We start from the raw sequence: 20,092 nt of genomic DNA on the forward strand, positions 1-20,092 counted from the left end.
ATTTCCTTGGATCTGGATACCATATCTTTACTTATAAGTCATGCTACATAAAAGGATTTCCACATCACTGTGGATACATGTTGGTCAAAATTCTGGCTACTATCTATCTGCGTACCTAGATCTCTCACCTCTGAGTCCAGTCTAAGGGGCATGCTATTGATTCTGTATTTTGCAGGGGTATTAGACTTCCCAAAAGGTATGATAATGCATTTTTTCGCATTTAGTTTTAGGCCATGGTTCTGGCACCAATCAATTGTCTGGTCTAGACCCTGTTGAAAGATATCTACATCATTGGGGATTCAGTGATTGCCCCCAGCTTGCTATCATCAGCAAACTTTGTCAACCAGGGGGGTTCCACATTTGCCTTGATTTCAGAGAAGTAAATTCTGAACAGGAGTGGTGCTAGCACTAAACCCTGTGGCACATCACTAGTAACTGCCCTCTTGTTGGATCTAGATTCACCCACTTTAACCACATATGTCCTGTCCATTAGCCTATTGGCTATTCATCTGATGACATAGGGATTTGTGCCCAGTTTTGTAAGTTTATTTATAATATCTGAATGTGGAATTGTGCCAAATGCCTTGGTCAGGTCATGATATGTGGTATGTACTGTTTTACCCTCATCCATGGCCTTAGTGACTTTTTAAAAGAAATCCACCAAGTTCACTAGGCATGACCTGCCCTTGACAAAGCTGATCTGGGTCGAGTTCAGTTTTTGGATGTCTCCTATGTCATTAATTATCAGGTTCATGATTGATAGCACAGGCAGAAAAACTTAGAAAATATGCAGATAAACAAAAGTATAAAGTAAGCAATTCATTGATGACCCCTCCCCCCCAAAAAAATATAGAAAGTTGGCAAACAAAGCAAGAGGAACAGAAACACCACCAAAAAAAGCATTTTGCAGAAATATATATGAAGACCCTGTAGAACATAACAAAGATGCTTAATGAATAGAAGAATAAAAGAAACAGAAGTTCAAATGTACAGGATATGAAATGGGATGAAGTAACGACCAGAGGAATTGATACAAAATTAAGTAAAGCTCCTAAATGAAAACCCCAAGCCTAGATGTAGTATCTAACTTCTGGCTAAAAGTATTATCATCTTTTTTCAAAGATTTATCCCTGAGTAAGAATTACTTATATATGCATCCCGAATAGGCACCAGCATAGTTAACAACAGAAAAAATTATACTCTTCCTTGAGAGGGAAGCTGCAAGTTTTCCTAAAAGCTATAGAGCAATAATTTGTCTCCCAGAGATGTAAAAACTATACACTGGAATTGATGCCGATAGAGTTTATAATCATTTAGAAGAAAACTCAGTGATGGCAATAGGACAAAAGGGTAACAAAAGAAAAGTCATATGTAACAAAAGATAATTTGTTGTTAAATAAAGTCATAATGGAGAATTGTAAAAAGGGTAAGAATCTAAATATGGCACAGATAGATTAAAAGAAAGTATTTGACAGCACCCCACATTCATGCATAAAAGAGTGCTTGGAGATGTATAAAACATACTTTACATTGATCAATTATATTCCAGTGACCATGAAACAATGGCAAACCACTTTGCAGCAAAGGTATGATAAAGCACAAGTTATTACTCCAGGGATAAAAATTCAAAGCGGATATTTCAGGGTCAGTACTGCTCTTTTGTTTTGGCCTTAACCCACTAAGCTGTCCATTTGATTAAGTCATTGTTATAATCTGGATCCCAGAAAACAACAAATTATAGAGACTTCTCATCTTCTTTTCGAGGGTGGTTTAAAATTGCATAGTTCATCAGAAGAGGAGTTGAAATCACAACTGCAAGTGGTCAAAACTTTCTCAGATATTATAAGAATGTCATTTAGTATTGATAAATGTTCAAAAGCAACATTTAAAGCAGGAAATCTACAGCACCAAGAAAATATCATTCTGGGACAGGAACATGATATAAAAGAACTTGAGCAGGAGGGAGTATATAAATAGTTGGGATTTGATGAAGGATGAATAATAAAACATGAACAAATGCAAACAAAACACAGTGAGGAATATTTTAAAATACTAAAATTAATACTGAAAACAGCACTGACATCTAGGAACAAAGTCCAAGCTATAAAGCAATTTGCTCTTCCTGTTTTAACTTACAGTTCTGGGATGATTGGCCCCAAAAGGTATTGGACCAGTTGGGCAGGAAAATAGGAATAATGCGTTACACTTATGAAAGAATATATAAAAATCAGGGTCAACTTTACATGGTCGACATTTCAGAAAGTCGACTTTCATATGGTTGAGATCATATGATCGACTTTCAGAATGCCGACCATCTAAAGTAAACATAAACACATGACAAACACTTACCGTAAACTGTTAGCAGGGGGTCTCCACCCCCCCCATAACTTTAATATACCAACTCCGAGATCACAGCACAGTGCTGAAGTGGGAAATTTTTCCATTCTGCATTGTGCAAAGATAGCGGTTCCCCATGGTCGGCTTTTCAAATGTAGATCATATGGTCTCGGCCATATGAAAGTCGACTTTATGAAAAGTCAAACATGTGAAGGGGACCCATAAAAATCACTGTATGCCAAGATTATATATTCCTCATTTTGAAGGAGGTATGGGGTTCCTTGAAACTGATTAACATGGAGTTTTAAACCACCCACAAAAAGAAGATGAGAAGTCTCTATACTTTGTTGTTTTCTGGGATCCAGATTGTAACCATGACTTAATCAAATGGACAGCTTAGTGGGTTACATACAAAAGGGCCTCATGGAGACAGATGCCAGGTGTCAAAGCCATGGCCTCAAGCTCAATGCCAAAAAGTGCATTGTCATCCCCTTTGGTAAAAACTCTGTACCCATGAGCTACCACAGAGGTGGTAGTCTACTTAACACTGAAAGTGTGATAAGAGACCTTGGGACACAGGTGTACAGTAGTCTCTCCTTTAATGATCACATTGCCACATTAGTCAGGGAATCCTTCTACATGGCACACCTCATCACAAAAGGTTTTTCATCCAGGAAAAAAGAGGTCATTGTTCCCCTCTACTCGCCACTCATTAGACCCATTATAGAGTATGACGCCCCTTTTGGTATGTACCTCACTGACATCTACAACAACTGGAAAGGCCACAGAAATGCCTCACAAAGAGGATTACTGGCATCAAACAGATGCCCTATGCAGACCATCTCAAAAAACTCCAGCTTTACTCCGTCACATATCACCTACTCAGAGGTGATCTCTGCATAGCATACAAAGCTATGTCAACCCCAGAGTTGTTGGACATGCTCCACTTAAACAAATCCCAATCCCTCCAAGCTACATGCTCTAAGGACCCAAATCTTGTCACCACAATAAACAGAATGCTGGAGGGATAGATTCCTGTCCCAGAGACTTCCCATACTCTGGAACAAACTACCTATCTATATCAAACAAAGCTCCTCATTAGCACTCTTCAAGAAAAATCTTGATTGGATGGGAAATAAGAAATTCACCCCGGGGATCATCTCTGTGGCTCTGCTCGACAGGGGCACAGGAAAATAATTTTCTTGGGTGGCGAAAGCCAGGATACCTTTTTGGCTAGGCTTATATAGGCCCTAGGGCCAATAGCCTAGTACCTACCTATGAACCTATAAAGATCTGCAATTATAGGATTTCATACACATCTGCTGACATTCCAAAATTTGAAAACATGAACAGAACAAGTCTATGATGACTTCCCTGTTTAGTTTAGCAGAAGCATATTGGTGTCAAGTGGGGAAGGGAAATCAAACCAGAAGTAGATGAAAATCAGGAAGCAACTGAATGTGCCAAAAACAAAATGAAGAATGTAAGGAGAAGGATCAAATGAAAATGTAAGAAATATGGAAATGTTTAAATACAGGTACAAATACCAAAAAAAAACCTGGAACAACCTCATGTCGATCATGATCTGATACTGGAATGGTTAAGGAGAGGTGAATTTAAACCGAAAGATGAAAGATTAAGACTGGCGGCTCAGGACAGTGGACTACACACACATTGGTTTACAAAGTCCATTGAAGATGTCGGAGAAACAGACAAATGCGGGTTTTGTAAAACAGAACTGTATACAGTTGGACATCTTGTTGCTGGGTGTGATAACATTAATGGGAAAGGGCCTGTATACTGAAAGGCATAATAATGTAGCAAGCATGTTGCTTTGGGGATTATGCAAATATTATAATATTGTAGCTGAGAAGCACTGGATATATAGCTCTAAAACATTATACAAAATGATGAAGTTTATATCATATGTGATCACCCATAACTGACACTTAAAAATCTGAAATACCAGGATTTAGAGGCAGAAATGAGGGCAATGTGAAAGAAGAATACCCAGATAGTTCCAATAGTAGCAGCAGCACTGGGTCTCATAAAAAGAATTTACAGTCATATTTAAATATGCTACTGATACATGTAACTCCATATGAATTGCAGAAGGAGTCAGTTCTGGGCACATTCACTAACATCAAAGACTGAAACAATACTAATTTTACAAACTTTAATCATACTTTGACTTAGTAATGGGGTCCACTCCCATCATGGTTTTGGAAACCCAAACAACTTGGAGAGATTAAACCATAAAAAGCCTTAGGCAGACAAACACACACTAACAGTAGTCAACCATTGCTCGATCTATACCTCCTGCTTATTTACTTATGCAGCTAAGGAACAAATTATTAACAGCCAGTGCTAGAGGCTAAGTCATACCACAGCTGTGATGTAGTTCATGTTTGAAAGCATGATGTAACAATGATGTTTCCAAAACTGGGTATTTTGCCTGTGGGTAATAAAAATTTACAGGATATCCAGTGAAAATATGTCTACTAAGTGGAAGTTAACTTAAGAGGTGTCATAACGGAACCAACTGTACATGACACTACACACAGTCACACTAGTTAACCAGTGTTGGATTTCAGCCCCCTACCTATCTAGTTACACAATTTATAGAAAACAGTATTGGCTGCAAGTGCCACAAGAGAAGTCAGACTTTTATAGTGAGAGAATGCACTTATGAAAGAATGACCTCATCAGTATGTTGCAGAGAACATCTTTGTGGTACAAAATGGGCTAAGGAATGGAGGAATCCTCTCCCAGGTTAAATTGTTTTCCTGAGTGGAAGTAGATACAGCACATCTGTTCAAGGAGCTATATGTACCAGACATTGAAGCCACACATACAAGTTCACCACAGTAAGATTTGAACCTTTATTCTATCTAGTTGCAAAGTTTAGAAAACACATTATTAGCCACAAGTGGCATAGGAAAAGTCTGACTTGCAAGGGGAAAAAGAGCAGTTATGAAAATATGATGTTTGTGTTAAAAGTGGGATAAAGTGCTGAGTGAGTTTTGTTCAAAGTTAAATTCTTCTCCCAAGTGGAAGTGGACACATCATATATGTTATTGAGGCTTCAGTTAGCTGTTACTGAAACCACATATGCACACAAGTTCACTACTGTCAGATTTGAACCACCTGCCTAACTTAACTAGTTGTAACATCTACAGTTCAAAGTATGATCTGCAAGAGCAAAAGGAGAAATCTGATTTTTAAGGGGACAGTCTGAATTTTTGACAGGATGACCTCATCAGTGTGTTGCAGAGAAGATGTTTGTGGTAAAAGTAAGATAAAGTGAAGAGGGAGCTATGTCTAAAGTTAAAGTCTTCTCTTCAGTGGAAGTAGACAAAACACATATGTTGTTGAGGATTAACTTACTTGTCATTAGAACTACAGACATACACTTTTACCACTGCCAAATTTGAACCACCTCCCTAACTAGTTATAACATCTAAAATATACAGCATGACTCATAGGAGACATGTCCTAAATATGGATTATGTGGAAAAGGGTTATGCACCAATGTAACAAAGTTGCATGTATAACCATTGGAGTGCAGACATAAATTCACTGACTGAGTTAACTGAGTAAACATCCCTCTGAAATCCAGATGTCTAGTTTTCAAAATTCCATTGCCTAAGAACTCAACTCTATCAGTGTGCCAGTGGGACGTCTTACTGGGGATCTGCAGAACAAGGGAGAAACCAGGGTCAGACTGACTGTGGTCTTTGTGTGCTCTTAAGGGAAATTGCACTTGATGCAGACAGCTGTATCTGGAAATATTGTGTGTGTACCTGTTATCCTCCCAGTGAACACCCCGCACAGTTGTCAATGGTGAGGATTGAGGTTCCTTGATTACTGGCCCAGAGATGGGATAATCATGTCACACATTTGTTGGCAGTGGTGGGTTGTCACACTTAGAGTTGGAGTTAGCAGTAATGCTTGGTGCTCCATGCTGATCTTCACAGAAATAAGCAGAATACACATACAACTATGTCTGAATCTAATGGAATACAGAACAGATATGTGTTATGGTCATGCTTCAGCTGTCATCATTTACACATTTGTCATGACAGTTGCAGTCCTTCAATCCTTATGAGGGACCACACATGTTATTTCTGGTGGAAACATTGTTTATGGAAACAGTTTTCAATCATTGAGGTTTGTTTGATGACATAGAAGGTGTCGGAAAAGGAGGGCATCTGGTGACAAGAATACACATATGGGCATGCTAAAAGATTAGTTTATGGTCCACATGATATATGTGTAGGGCCATCATGGAGGCACAGGTATGTTCCATCAGGGCAACAGAAGTGACAGTGTGAGTGCTATGCATTGTGTATTCTGATGTGCATAACTGCCTGTACTGTATGGATGACTCCTTGGACAGGATAAATGGCACACTGGATCAGAAAATGTCTGTAATGGAATAGCTGCTGGGGATAGTCAGCATCTACATGGCCAGAGAGCCACTGCATTGTCTGTAGTTAACTGAAATGGCTGTGCAATATCCCACTGCTATAGTGGCCCTACTTCCACTGCTCCACCAGTAATTGCAGTGTCTGCACCCAGACATGGTAGGCCTTATGTTCATGGTCCTGGATGTAGCTATGTTGGAAGCTCATCCAGCAGGCATCACTCACATTCAGGTAACACCCCAAATTTTAGCAGAGTGCTACTCCTGGCAGAAGTAGATCTTGTGGTTGTGGGGGGCAACAATGCTGATCTGACTAGTCTACCATGCATGGCTCACACCTGTCTGAGATGCCAGTATGTAGTGTTAGCACATTGCTGGATTGGGCACATACAGAGACACACATACACACACACACACACACACACACACACACACACACACACACACACACACACACACACACACACACATTCAACAAATACTTGTCCACACCACCACACGCACATGTTATCTAATCAGTACTGTTGACTGCTATACATATCTTGCTATTTGTCCTGATAACTGAATACTTAAGGAATACATTTTTATTTTATTTGCACACTCTCACTTTTTTAGTGTCAGGCCATGTGTAAGTGATGATGAATGTGCCCTGCCCTTTGCACATTTCTTTGTGATTTCTGGTTGCATATACTGCATGTCTGAAGCACCGAGTAGATAGTTAATACTTGCTTACTCAAAAGCTTGCTTTAATGTGAATGTATTGCAGAAGAGGTTTTTATTCATCATTCGTAATCAGTTGTGCATGATTCTTTATGTAATTGTTGGCCCTCACTCTATTTCTGTTAGTATTTTTAGTAAGTAAGTCAAAGTAGATATTTAAGTATTACTTATTTGTATACTGGTGTAAATAATGTTAGCTTTGACCTGTTCAATGATTTATAGAGAGTGGTCAAGTTAAATGTTTGATGCACAGCACTGGACAAAATCCATAGCTGTATATTGCAACTATCAGTCATACACTACTACTGACATTACTGTACACCTGGGTCATGTTCCATCCTAGGGATATTTAAGAATTTGCATATTTGTTATATACCTCTTTTTACCATACAGGTTCCAGATTTATCTTGTTAATACTGCAGCTACAAGATGTGCCCTTGGGGGATGTCTCTGTGTGATGCTAATAGAACACAACCATTACATAGTTAAGTAAAGTTGTGCAGTTTTGCAGGCATGAGTGTTAATATTTGTATGTGCTTAGGCCCTTAGGTTTTCACTTAGATAGTTGGGGTGTGTGCGTGTGTTATCCTTTGCCTTTTAGATAGAACCATGACATATTGTGCATACCTACCCCTGCCAGCAGTATCTGTGGCTTGTGGTTTTCCCTCAGAATCTTCATCTGTATCTGCTGGAGCTGCTGACCATGCCTGTGGCCCAAGAAACTGTGGTCCCTCCCTAATTATCCTTGTTGAAGCTGTTTCCTGAGAATTATATGGTGCAACATGGATCAGACTGTGAGTATTTCGGCAGAGATTACTGAGGCATACCGCAGGGCACCTCCTGATGTGTCTAGACACGAACCTTGATTTGAACAAGCCAAATACATGTTCTATGATATTATTAGTTTGAATAACGGCATTATTGTATCATTGCTCACTGGAGTTGTGTGGGTTTCTCATGGGTGTCATGAGCTAAGGTTACAGTACATAATCTGCATCTCCCACTAGAAGCCTTTGTGGAAAGTCAAACATAGCAAAGTTTCTGTACAGCTCACAGGTATGCCATATGTGTGAGTTGTGAAAACTGCCTGGGTTACCTGCCCAGACTTTAAAGATGATCCCTTGGGCATTACAGACAGTTTAGAGAATTATATTCCTGGGTCTATATCACATTGTCGAATCGTGAAAATAGCTAACGGCTACAATATTGAAAACGCCATTCTTCTAAATGTGTTTTGTGGGGGGCTGTGCCCCCCACCCCACCCTCTAATTATATATACCAACTTTGAGATCACACTGCAGTGAGGAAAGGGCAAATATTCCAATCCCCACTGTACCGCGACCCCACATAACACATTTCGATGAACAGCGTTTTCGATATTGTAGCCATTCTCTATTTTCTCGATTCGACAATGTGATATAGACCCATATCCTTTCTTGTTAACTCATTTCTTCCAGTGAAACTCTGGACATTTGCACTGTAACTTCCAATGTGTACTGCCTAATTTTTTTTTATATAAACAAATTATGACTTCAAACTTCAAACAAGTGTTTATATATCTGGAACCATAGGGGTTGCTGAAGAACTGTAAATGACAAACCTTTATGTACAAACTATTTTTACAGTGGTACTATTCTTAAGGTTCCACGTCTTAAACTGGATTTCATAACTCACAGTAAACACAGTAATGATTACATTTGTAATATTTTGTAAACAACTTACAGCATCTCAACAACTGCTTATGTTGCCCACATACTATTAGCAGCATTTTATTCACGCAGCTTAAAGCTTTCATACGAGACTAAGGAGTTTCATCTATGCTATTTAGTTGCCAAGATATTTAGAAAATCATGACATTTATGATGATATTATCTTTACCTGCACTAGACAGAGGTTAAATATTAATACAGCTGTGTTTGCAATTGTATAAGCTTTAAACTGACATTTTTAAATATACTTTATGAAGCATGGTTTTGCAATTATTAATGCAAATATGAGCAAACAATATTTGACACCTAGAAGCGTCAGTAGCATGCAACTGCAGAAACAGATGGAGACATCATGCAGGTGTAATTGTACCTCTCACACCATTCACTTGGTGGGGCTTTTATTTCTATGTTTATGCAATTTATGGCCACCAAAACTTCAGGGAAGTATGTTATTGGATATGATTCCTGCATGGTTATTGCTCTGTGCTCTGGGGTGTGTGAGAAACAGATATGCTCCCTTGCAAGTTGTAGCATTGCTTTCAGAAACTGATGTAATATTCTAGAAGCTGAGACCTGTGACACCCCTAATATATCCCCTGAGGGTTTCTGGAAAGTACTGTACATGTAGCTAGTACATGTATAGCTACACATACCTTTGCTTCCACTGGGATGGGTTCTTCATGATTTCTTTGAAGTTTTCAGGTAAGGGCAGCAGAGGTTGCATATTTCTTCTAGTGCTTCCTTGTCCTTCTAGTATCACTCTACAGTTTTTGTGTCATGCAGTCCATGGTAGGTCAAACAGGGTCTAAACACCCTTCTTTTTTTTTGGCTGAGGTCAGGCAGCAGTAGCAGCACCTTGAATTAAAGTCTGCTACACATGCAGGTTAATGATGGCAGCAGAAACCCCTAACATTTTTTATTAAGTGCAATCATGTCATCAATCCAGGGAGTTTTGGATTTCGAGGCAAATGACTACATTAAGTGCACACGATTACTTTATAGGTTTCTGAATAGCACTGCCATGTTGGATTGGGTAATTAGCATATAATTCAGCTACTTATGTTTTCATTAGCAATTTCTGCTCTTTACCCCTGTGAATATGAGATAGCATACTGTAGTGTGCTCAGCATACCACGATATGTACAAGATAGCTGTAGGAGTTCATGAATCCATCCCACGTTTATTTATATTTCAGATATAAAAACTATATTTTGCATATTTGAAACATTATCTCTATAAGATAGCATGATAACATGAAGGGTAACATATCATTTTGAAACTGGTGTCAGTCTGGATAAACTGGGCCTACTACATGGTATTTATCTAGCATACCTATACAGATACAAGCCTTTGTTTGCATTTCAAATATGAGCATTGTTTTTCATATTTGTATCAATATATCTAAAAGGAAACATGGCAATATGATGACTGAGGTATTGTTTTGAATCTTTATTCAGTTTAGACAAAGTACGCTTGATATATAACCCCTGAGCAGACAACTACTGTTTATTTATACTTCTGTTATGAACATTATGAATGTTTTTCATATTTCAATCAATATCTCTGTAAGACTGCACAAAAGCATGAAGAATGAAGTGTTGTTTTGAAGCTAGCATCAGTATAGACAAATTAGGTCTAATACATCCCCTTTGTCTACCACACCTGCTGAGATATAATAGGTTTTTGCATTTCATGTATGTTTCATATCATAGACAATTTCTCTGTAAGACAGCATGTCAGCATGACAGGTAATATATTATTTTGAGGCTAACACTAGGCTGGACAAATTGGACACTGAGGCATAGCATCTACTTATAGCAGCAGATATATAACCATTTGTTTATTTGACAAATTCTGAGAAAAGTGATATTTTCATATTTTTTTCAATCTCTCAAAAATTGAGCAGGGTACAATACTAGTTGAGGCCATATTTGAAACTGACATGAGACAAATAAATCAGCAATAGATAGTAGGTGTCAAGATTATATGATCGTTGATATAATGTCATTTGTTTTAACACATATAATATGCATAAAAATGTGCTATTATTGACACATTTAAAAATCAGACAATATTTACAGTGTCAGCATGTATCATAGTGAAGATCTGTGTATGCGCTAAACAGATTCAGCACTTACACTGTTTGCATGGCTGTCACAGTTTAAGACTTACAGGCATTTGTTTCCAGTATTATCTTAGAAATGGATTCTCAGAAAATGAACTCAGGATGCAGCATTTCTCATACTGTGGAAGTTAACAATCAGCATTTTGGAGCTTCTACTGGGTGAATGAGAAAAGATTTGGCAATGATTTTCACCAACTAAATACAACATTTGATACTTACCCAGTGTTCAGTCTTAGAAAGGGGTATTTGTAGCTGTTCCTAACATTGCAATTTAGGGAAGATAGAAGATGACCTTTTCCAATACAAGATCATGGCATTTGGTTTACATGCAACACCAACCACAATCTAGCAAATGTTGAGGCCCTGTAACCTCTACACAGCAACACATTTGGACAATGTAGTCATCTTTAACTCATTCACTACTATGCCACCTTTTTGTATACTTTCAATTAATGCACATAGCTCATTATGGCACACAGAACTTTTCTGGGTCTAGCTTCTTTGAATTAGTGACTTACCAGCTAATAAAAGGCAGCATTAGAAAGGAAGAGAAGTAATTAACAAAATGACAGTAAAACTATTAATGTAGGATGTCCTGCAGTTGAGAAAGTAATCACTGTATTCCATTTATTATTCGTACTTGCCACGGTGGTACAGCGGTAGCGTTGTTAACTCACAGCAAGAGGTTCTCCCGTTCGATTCTTGGTTGGGCTTTTGATTGCCTTCTGTGTGGAGTCTGCATGTCCTCCCCATGGTTGGGTAGTGTTCGAAAGACATGCATGCGTAAATGGGCGTGCCTTCGTTGAAGGTTGAGCATCGAGCTGGCACCTTGGAGTTTCATAAAAATCTACTGCCAATCATTAGTGGACCGGAGTTCCGCTGTGGTGACCCCTTACTGGGAAAAGCTGAAAGACAAACAACAACAATTTTAATTTTTATGTTCATATTTTCATAACTGAAAGACCTTCAAGCTATTGAGTTGTATGGTGTGAAATGCCATGGTGGGAGACAGGAAAATTTATTTTCAATGTCCATTTATATCACATTGTACTGGAGGTACTGATAGTTGTTTGTTAATAATTATGAAAATAAGTAGTATTTCTATATGTACTTAGTTCAAAAATGAGTGACTTACAAACTAATGTATGGCATCAGGTGAAACCCTAGACGTTGTTGAAAAAAACTGCCATTGATATTTACACTGTAAGCTGCACATCTTGAGAAATATTTGATATTATTTATATTGCTAATTATATAATCAACCACATGACTTCATGTTTCTGTAAATATCTCAGTAAGCATACACTGAGAGGAATTTCTCATTGTCATGTGGAAGCTTATGCATGGTTAACAATAGTGTTCTAACAATATATGTCTAGGTTGTACAATATCCAAAATATGCTAGTTTGTGAAACTTTAGCAAAAAACATAATTCTGGGTTTGTATGAATTATAATATATTATACTTTTTACTGAACAACTATAAATGCACTGGCTACTATCTCTGTAAAGAATATTTATTACAGATAACATTGTTATATGTAAAGTTTTAATAGCTTGTATTTTTCATAAAATATTTGCATTTGTTTATCTTATATTTTTTAAGGTTATTTTTTTCAGTAAATGCTCCAGAATGCTAGGATGTGTGTTGACTGCTAGAGGAATGACATTTCACATCGGATAGCTGTTAATGAGTTAACAAAGACTGAGACAGCCAGTTGTCTAAGGTGCATACAGTGTTGGTTGCCTTATGTCAGGAAGACTTGAGAGCTGAACCTTTAATATGTAAGATTAGAAAGTTTAAAGCTAAATATTTGGGATTTGTCATTGTGAGTGGAGTTGTAGAGCCACAAGTGAGAAAAAAGTGGAAGCAATACAAAAATGACCCCAACAAGTTTCCAACAACCAGATTTGGCCCTTTATAGGACTGGTACAGTGTTACACCAACATTATACATAATTTGCTAAAATAACCTGTTCTCCAATGGAACTTATGAAGACTACAGAAACTCTGAAAAGAGTTGAGTGGACTCGTAACACTGAAGCAGCCTTTGTGCAATAAAAGAAAGCTTTGTGTTTCTCACCCATTCGGGTCTGTATTATATGAACGAAAGTTCATATAAGCGAATGCTCAATGAGCGAAAATCACAGACATCGAAAACAATATTGTGGGGGGCTGTACCCCCACACCCCGCTAAATATATACTCCAGCTCCAAGATCACACTACAGTGAGGAAAAGGCAAAAACTCCAATCTTCACTGAACTGTGATCCCACAACACGCACCTCCATGTCCGGGATTTTCACTCAATAGAGCATTCGCTTATATGAACTTTCGTTCATATAATATAGACGCCACCCATTTTGCTTAGTCTACATTATTTGAGGTCTTTTATTGCACATACTGATGCAGCAACAATTGTCCAGTCTAATGTCCTATCCGAGATGTATCTATGAGAATATATTGTTCTTTAGCTTATACCTTAAGAGACTATGTTTGCTACAGATTAGAAAGACTACTTGGTGATTAAGTGATCACTTACCTCTCTAAAATATTATTTGTTATGCAACCCCTTTACATTAGTCACTGAACATGAATCTTGCTGGTGGTTGTCAGAAATGCAGAATGGACTTACTGGTCATTGACCTTCGAGTATTGCACCATCCAGGTTCAATGCATAGTAATGCAGACATTCATTCACAAATTTATAGCCTATTTGCAATTGTCATGCAGCCTATGTATCTACACTGGGGTAGTTATATAATATAGTCCATGGATGGACTATAAATGGCTTGATTTGGTATGGCCTGAGATCATTAAGGGGCAACTGGGCAGGAAGGATTGATTCCATCCAGAAGTTAAAGCAGTGTGAAGCAATAGCTAGATGAAGAAAAAGGTAATGTGGAGCTGTAATAAGAGATTTAAAAGTGCCCTTCTTGGGAGAAAATAAATACTGACTTTGAGGAATGAATATGAGTATTTTGTCCAGTAGCGTTTCCTTAGCTGATGAGTGCTGGATTTTACCATAGAAACGAGGAGTGGTCCTAGTAGAGGAAACCTCTGTATTTATGATTGGCTGGAATATGACTGTTGAAGCATTGCTGACAATATATTCTACCTCATATGGGCTTAATAAGAGAAAGGCCTTTGTTTGCTGCTGAGTAGAAACTTACCTATTATTTCTGTAGTTTATACTTCAACCTATTTACTGGGGAAATGGAATGTCTACTTTTGCCTTCTGAATGAAAGACCAGACTGTTTAAATACTGTGTTTTGCACTGGGCTGTGCTAGAGGGACTATATTACATCCTGTTATGAATAAACTGAGTTGTCAGTAAATGAAATAAGCACATAGGCATGTATAGGAGTTCAAAGGATACCGAAACAAACTGCATTCCTGCTTGTCTTAGGCAACACATTGTCTTTATGCTACTTGTACTTGGAGTGAAGAAACTAAAGTCTACTTTGTTTGGTTATTCAGTTAAATTTAATTATCTTTTTCCAAACTGTTATCAAAACAGAATTTGTTTTATTGCTCAGTCTTGTGCAAAAATGTCTAAAGATGTCATAGTGTATGTTCTCATCCACCTCTTTTTTCATTTTATATTTGATTGGGGGAGTCACAGCAACATTAGTAAACGTTAGCAAATCACTTACAACCAATTTTTACAATACTAGGTGGGTGGCTAGCTCTGCTGCCGATGTGATAGCAAATATGAATATATATATATATATATATATATATATATATATATATATATATTTGCAGAGAGAGAGAGAGAGGGGGTGGGGGGGTAGGAGAATTTTCCTAGAAAATTAATTCTAGTCTATACTTTTTTAACCAGAATAGAATGGGCTTTATTCAAGCGGAGAGGTAAATAATGCTTTCTTTAGCAGAACATGCAGCACAAGAAGTCAATGACTTGCACTCTACGATAAACACTGTTTTTAGTTTGTTAATATATTGTGTCTGGTATGCCTGACTAAAACATACACAGTAACTTTTAACCCCATTGGAGTCTTTACTCAGCTTCTCACTTCTCTGGAAATATCATCTTGATTATTTCTGCAGGCTCCACACCTTTCTAGTAATGTTCTAAGGAATTTTTTGTCGCAGACCATATATTTCTTTGGTAATGTCCTTTTGGAGTTTGTCCCCTGTCTCCACACTTCTCTTACACTGAATGTTACCTTCCCCTGGTCTGATGATGCTTCATCCCAACAAAGTAGATGTCTCTTCTATAACACAGCGCTAGGCAATGCTTCTCAAAACTTTCTCAAGACTACAAGACTAGAATTCTATCTCAGTAATCTCCAGTGTCCATTTTAAAACTCTGAGAGCAGCTGCGTTCTCTTGATTACCATGGTTTTCTTGCCTGCCTCAGGAAGAAAAAAATATTTCCAGCCAACTTAACACCCTCTTCTATATGCCACCTCAGCTCATATATAAGCAGCATTGTACTTCCCAGCTTTAGTAGAGACAAAGTCATATGTGCATTTCAGCCATGGTAATATAACACTGACCATCAAATCCCTCCTTGGCAGTCCAAAAATCCTAGTATAAGTGGTATACTTTCTCTCAAATGTTCCATTGTGAAAAATAGCACCATTTATGGCAGTTCATAAATAACCAGAGCATAAGAATAACAACTTGGTCCCAACAGTTTATGAAAAATCTTGCCGAAAATAGTTTTTTTCCCTGTTGATTTGTCAGATGTTTGTAATTCAGTTTTCCTCTCTTGTTTTTGTCCCCTGGGGTTTTTAACTCCTCAGTGTTTTATTCACTGTCATTTTTCCCCTTTGGGCATTTTCACAATTCTCCTGCATCAGCGGAATCTGCTTCCCCTTCTCTTCCTTTACAGTTTCTTTCTGGTTCTGTAGTTTGGTTAGTTCATCTTCTCCATCTGTAAAACATTAATTTCTTGAATATAAAACACTAACTTCTTTCTCTCTTTCCATCTCTCTCTCTCTATCTTTATCTCTCATTCCCCCTCTCCCTCTCTCTCTCTCTCTCTCTATATATATATATATATATATATATATATATAGATATAGATAAATATACATATTACTTTGGTTCTCAGCTATTGATTTGTCTGCTGCACTTTTTTCATTTGCAAATGTGTTTTTATTAGCAGATGCATTTATTCATTTATTTTATTCACAGTTTGTTGATTGGGTTAGTCCAACAAGGCCAGTGGTCTATTTTCAGGGGACACCTTTGGTGGTATTCATACTGACTAGGGAAGAATATGTCCAGGGTAGTGATGAGTTTTCCTATTCCTTTCCTGTAGGTGGAGACAGAGGACAGCAGCAGAAAGACAAAAAATAGTTATGGAGGATAATGCCATTATGAATGTGGAGCTGAAAGAAGTAAACAAAAGTGTAGTAGCAATTTCCGATTTTTAGCAAATAATTAGGAATTACCACAATTTATAGCTGCTGAAGTTACACTTCCATAGCAGGGCAGCTTGATAAAGTAGTGGTACAATGATTACTTGAGGAAAAGGAGCCAAGTGATAATATAGTGGTTTCAATGATTGCTCCCACTTTGCAGTAATCAGCAAACTTTGTCAGTCATAGTCCTTTAGTTTTAGCCTGTACGTTGGAGAAGTAGATTCCAAACAGAGGGGTCCCATATCCGATCACTGTGGAAAACCACTGGCTATGGGTCTGTTGGAGGAGGTGGAGCCCCCTATTTTGACCGTATGAGTTTTATCAGTGAACCAGGTTGCAACCCACCTGACAGTATATGGTCTGATACCCAGCTGGGTGAGTTTATCAATGATGCCTGAGTGGGGAGTTGTGTCAAAAGCCTTGGCTAAGTCTAGGTAGGCCATATACATGGATTTGCTCTCATCTAAGGCTTTGGTGACTGTCTTGAAGAAGTCCACCAAGTTAAACAGGCATGATCTCCCCTTGACAAAGCCAAACTGGGTGGTTTCAGACATTTGGAGATTTCCTATATCTTTGTTAATAATGTCCATGATAATTCATTCCATAGCTTTGCAGATGAGGATGGTCAGGCTAATGGATCTATAGTTCCCAGGGTCTGTGGAAACACTCCCTTTGTGCAAAGGGATGATGATAGTTATTTTCCATTCCATTGGGATGAAGCCAATGCTTAGGCTGTGATTGAAAAGCATGCTCAGTGGTGGTGCTATTTCCTGTTTTAACCCATGTAGAACACAGCCTGGGATGGTGTCTGGTCCCACAGTTGGAGAGGACATTTAAGACCTGCTCCTCTCAGATACTTGGTAGGGGATGGGCGTTAGGGATGCTTTGAGGTATATGTGATGGGGACAGGGAAGTGAAGTTTTCATTGAACCTGTCAGCCAGCAGTTTTGCTATATCCACAGGTTCTAAAAGAAGGTTATGGAAGACAGACAAATATTGATGGGTGTGTGGGAGATATGGGTTAATTTTAATGTTGTGGAAGGCAATATCCAGGAAACCAATATCCAAGATTCAACATTTACCAAGTCTTAACAACAATCAATGGGGAAATGGAATAACAAGATATAGGGAGCAGCCCAAGACCCGTTATTTTTGTGGTGACAATAAGCATTTATTGCAAGAATGCCCAAAGTAAAGATGGCCTTAATGTGGGTACTTTTTGATACTGAATAAGTGACTGTAAAGCATTATGTAGGAAGTATAGCAAAGAAGGGCATTTCTGAGTCTGATAGGTAAATAAGGGTTGATGATACAAACTGTAGTAATGACAAAAGTAATAATGAAAATGTTTTTGAAGGTTGGGGGGGTCATAAAATGAAAGTGCAGATAAGACAAAACTGCTGGAAAGGGACAATAAGAATGACTCTGGCACTGAGTACAATATTCAAATACAAAATGCTTATGAAGTATTATATAATGAAGACACGGTGATGAAAAGGAGGAATGGAATGCAACTAGTAATACTACTGGGAAGAGACAAAAAGGAAGATATTATTGCAACAAAAAACTGCAAAAAAAGAAGAAAAGGATAAAGTGTGACTAATATCACTTATGTTAATAGTATAAGGAATGACAATGGTGCTCACAGGTAAAAGGAAATATAATATGCTTAGAAAATATATGACATTTAGTTGAAGATCAAAACAAACAAATGGAAGTATCATGAGATGGAACAATGCTATGCAGTTTTGGAAAATGGTTATATCTTGTATAGCAATATCAGTAAGAGGCAAGAGAATAAATATGTTAGGTGTATTGCTTGCAGTATCAGGCAGATGTGTATTTTACATATTGTATATTTTTTGTGTATATGATGTAAAAAGAAAGTAATAAGGCCTAGGAATAATATACTCATACTAACATGAAGGACAGGGTACATATGACTGAGGAAATAAAAAAAAAAATGATCTAAATGGATCTAAATATTGTGATTGCTGGAAATTTCTATTTCTAATATGAAGAAGGTTTCAGGGAAAGTAAATCAAGATGTAAACATGTGCAGAGATTGAAGGCATTAATTTTCCTCTTCTATAGATGCACATATAGAAGAGGAAAATTAAGAACTCAAATTGATAATGTATTATACTAAGAAGGCTTTGAGGAACTTGAAGGGGACATAACTTTTTTTTTCAGATCATGAGGCAATATGGATAATATTAAGAGATGATAAAACTTGCATAAAAGGGGAAAGGAATAAAAAAGTCTAAGGAATGATATATTGCCGAGAAAGGAATTCAAGGCAGAAAATAAGCAATTATGGAAGAATCATAAATATTGAGATCTTTTAACCAGACAGCATCTAGATGGGTGGCATATAAAAACTATAAAAATAGTTATATAATGGTAGCTACATAGTTATGGCAAATGAAAAAAAGGAATATGCTTAATGCAATACAGAATATACCAGTACTTTAAAAAGAGACAGAGAAAGAGAGAAGGCATAATTACTGATAAAGAAAATGACTCATACTATATGAAATGGAAATAAAGAAGTTTATTTTGTTTTGCCAAAAATAACATAATGAGGAAAGGAAAGTGACAAGCTTATTGGATGAAGAAAGTAATGTATGTAAACAACAACGGTCTATAATGCACGTGGTAGTAAGTTATGTAAGAAGAATATATGAAATGAAAATGGCAGTCAGAAGATAAGCTGTGAGTTGTAACTAGATTTAATAAACAAAAAAGAGAGAGAATGTGTAATAATATAACTGCAAAGCAACTGAATAAAATATTGCAGGAAGTAAATGTGTATAAAGTACCAGAGCTTGATAGAGTAGGCTATGACATTTAAAAATTAATGGGTAATGAACAGAAATTATATGACTTGAAGTAAAATGAATGGAGTAAATCTGGAATAATAGATAAAGAGATATGTGAAGGATTGATAAACTCTCTCTCTCTCCTTATATGTGCCTGTATATATATATATATATATATATATATATATATATATATATATATATATATATATATATATATATATATATATATATATATATATATATATATATATATATATATATACAGAGAGAGAAAGAGAGAGAGAGAGATGAGAGTATAAAGATTTTGAGACTTCAACGCTATGAAATATGGATTATAAATTATTCATAAAACTCATACAAAATAGGTTGGGAAGATAAATGAGGAAAATGTGGAACAGATGGAAAACAAGTAAGCAAAATATTACTAATAGTAAATGAAGTAGTGCATTCAATTACCAGAGAAAAGTAGGATGTAAAATGTGACTTGAGACAAAAAGAAAACATACAGCAGAGAACATCCCCAAATTATGATATATCTAAGTATTAGAAGCAAAA

This window comes from Protopterus annectens, chromosome 9.part0 (genome assembly GCF_019279795.1).
Source record: "Protopterus annectens isolate FY-2018-M chromosome 9.part0, PAN1.0, whole genome shotgun sequence".
Classification (NCBI taxonomy): Eukaryota; Metazoa; Chordata; order Ceratodontiformes; family Protopteridae; genus Protopterus; species Protopterus annectens.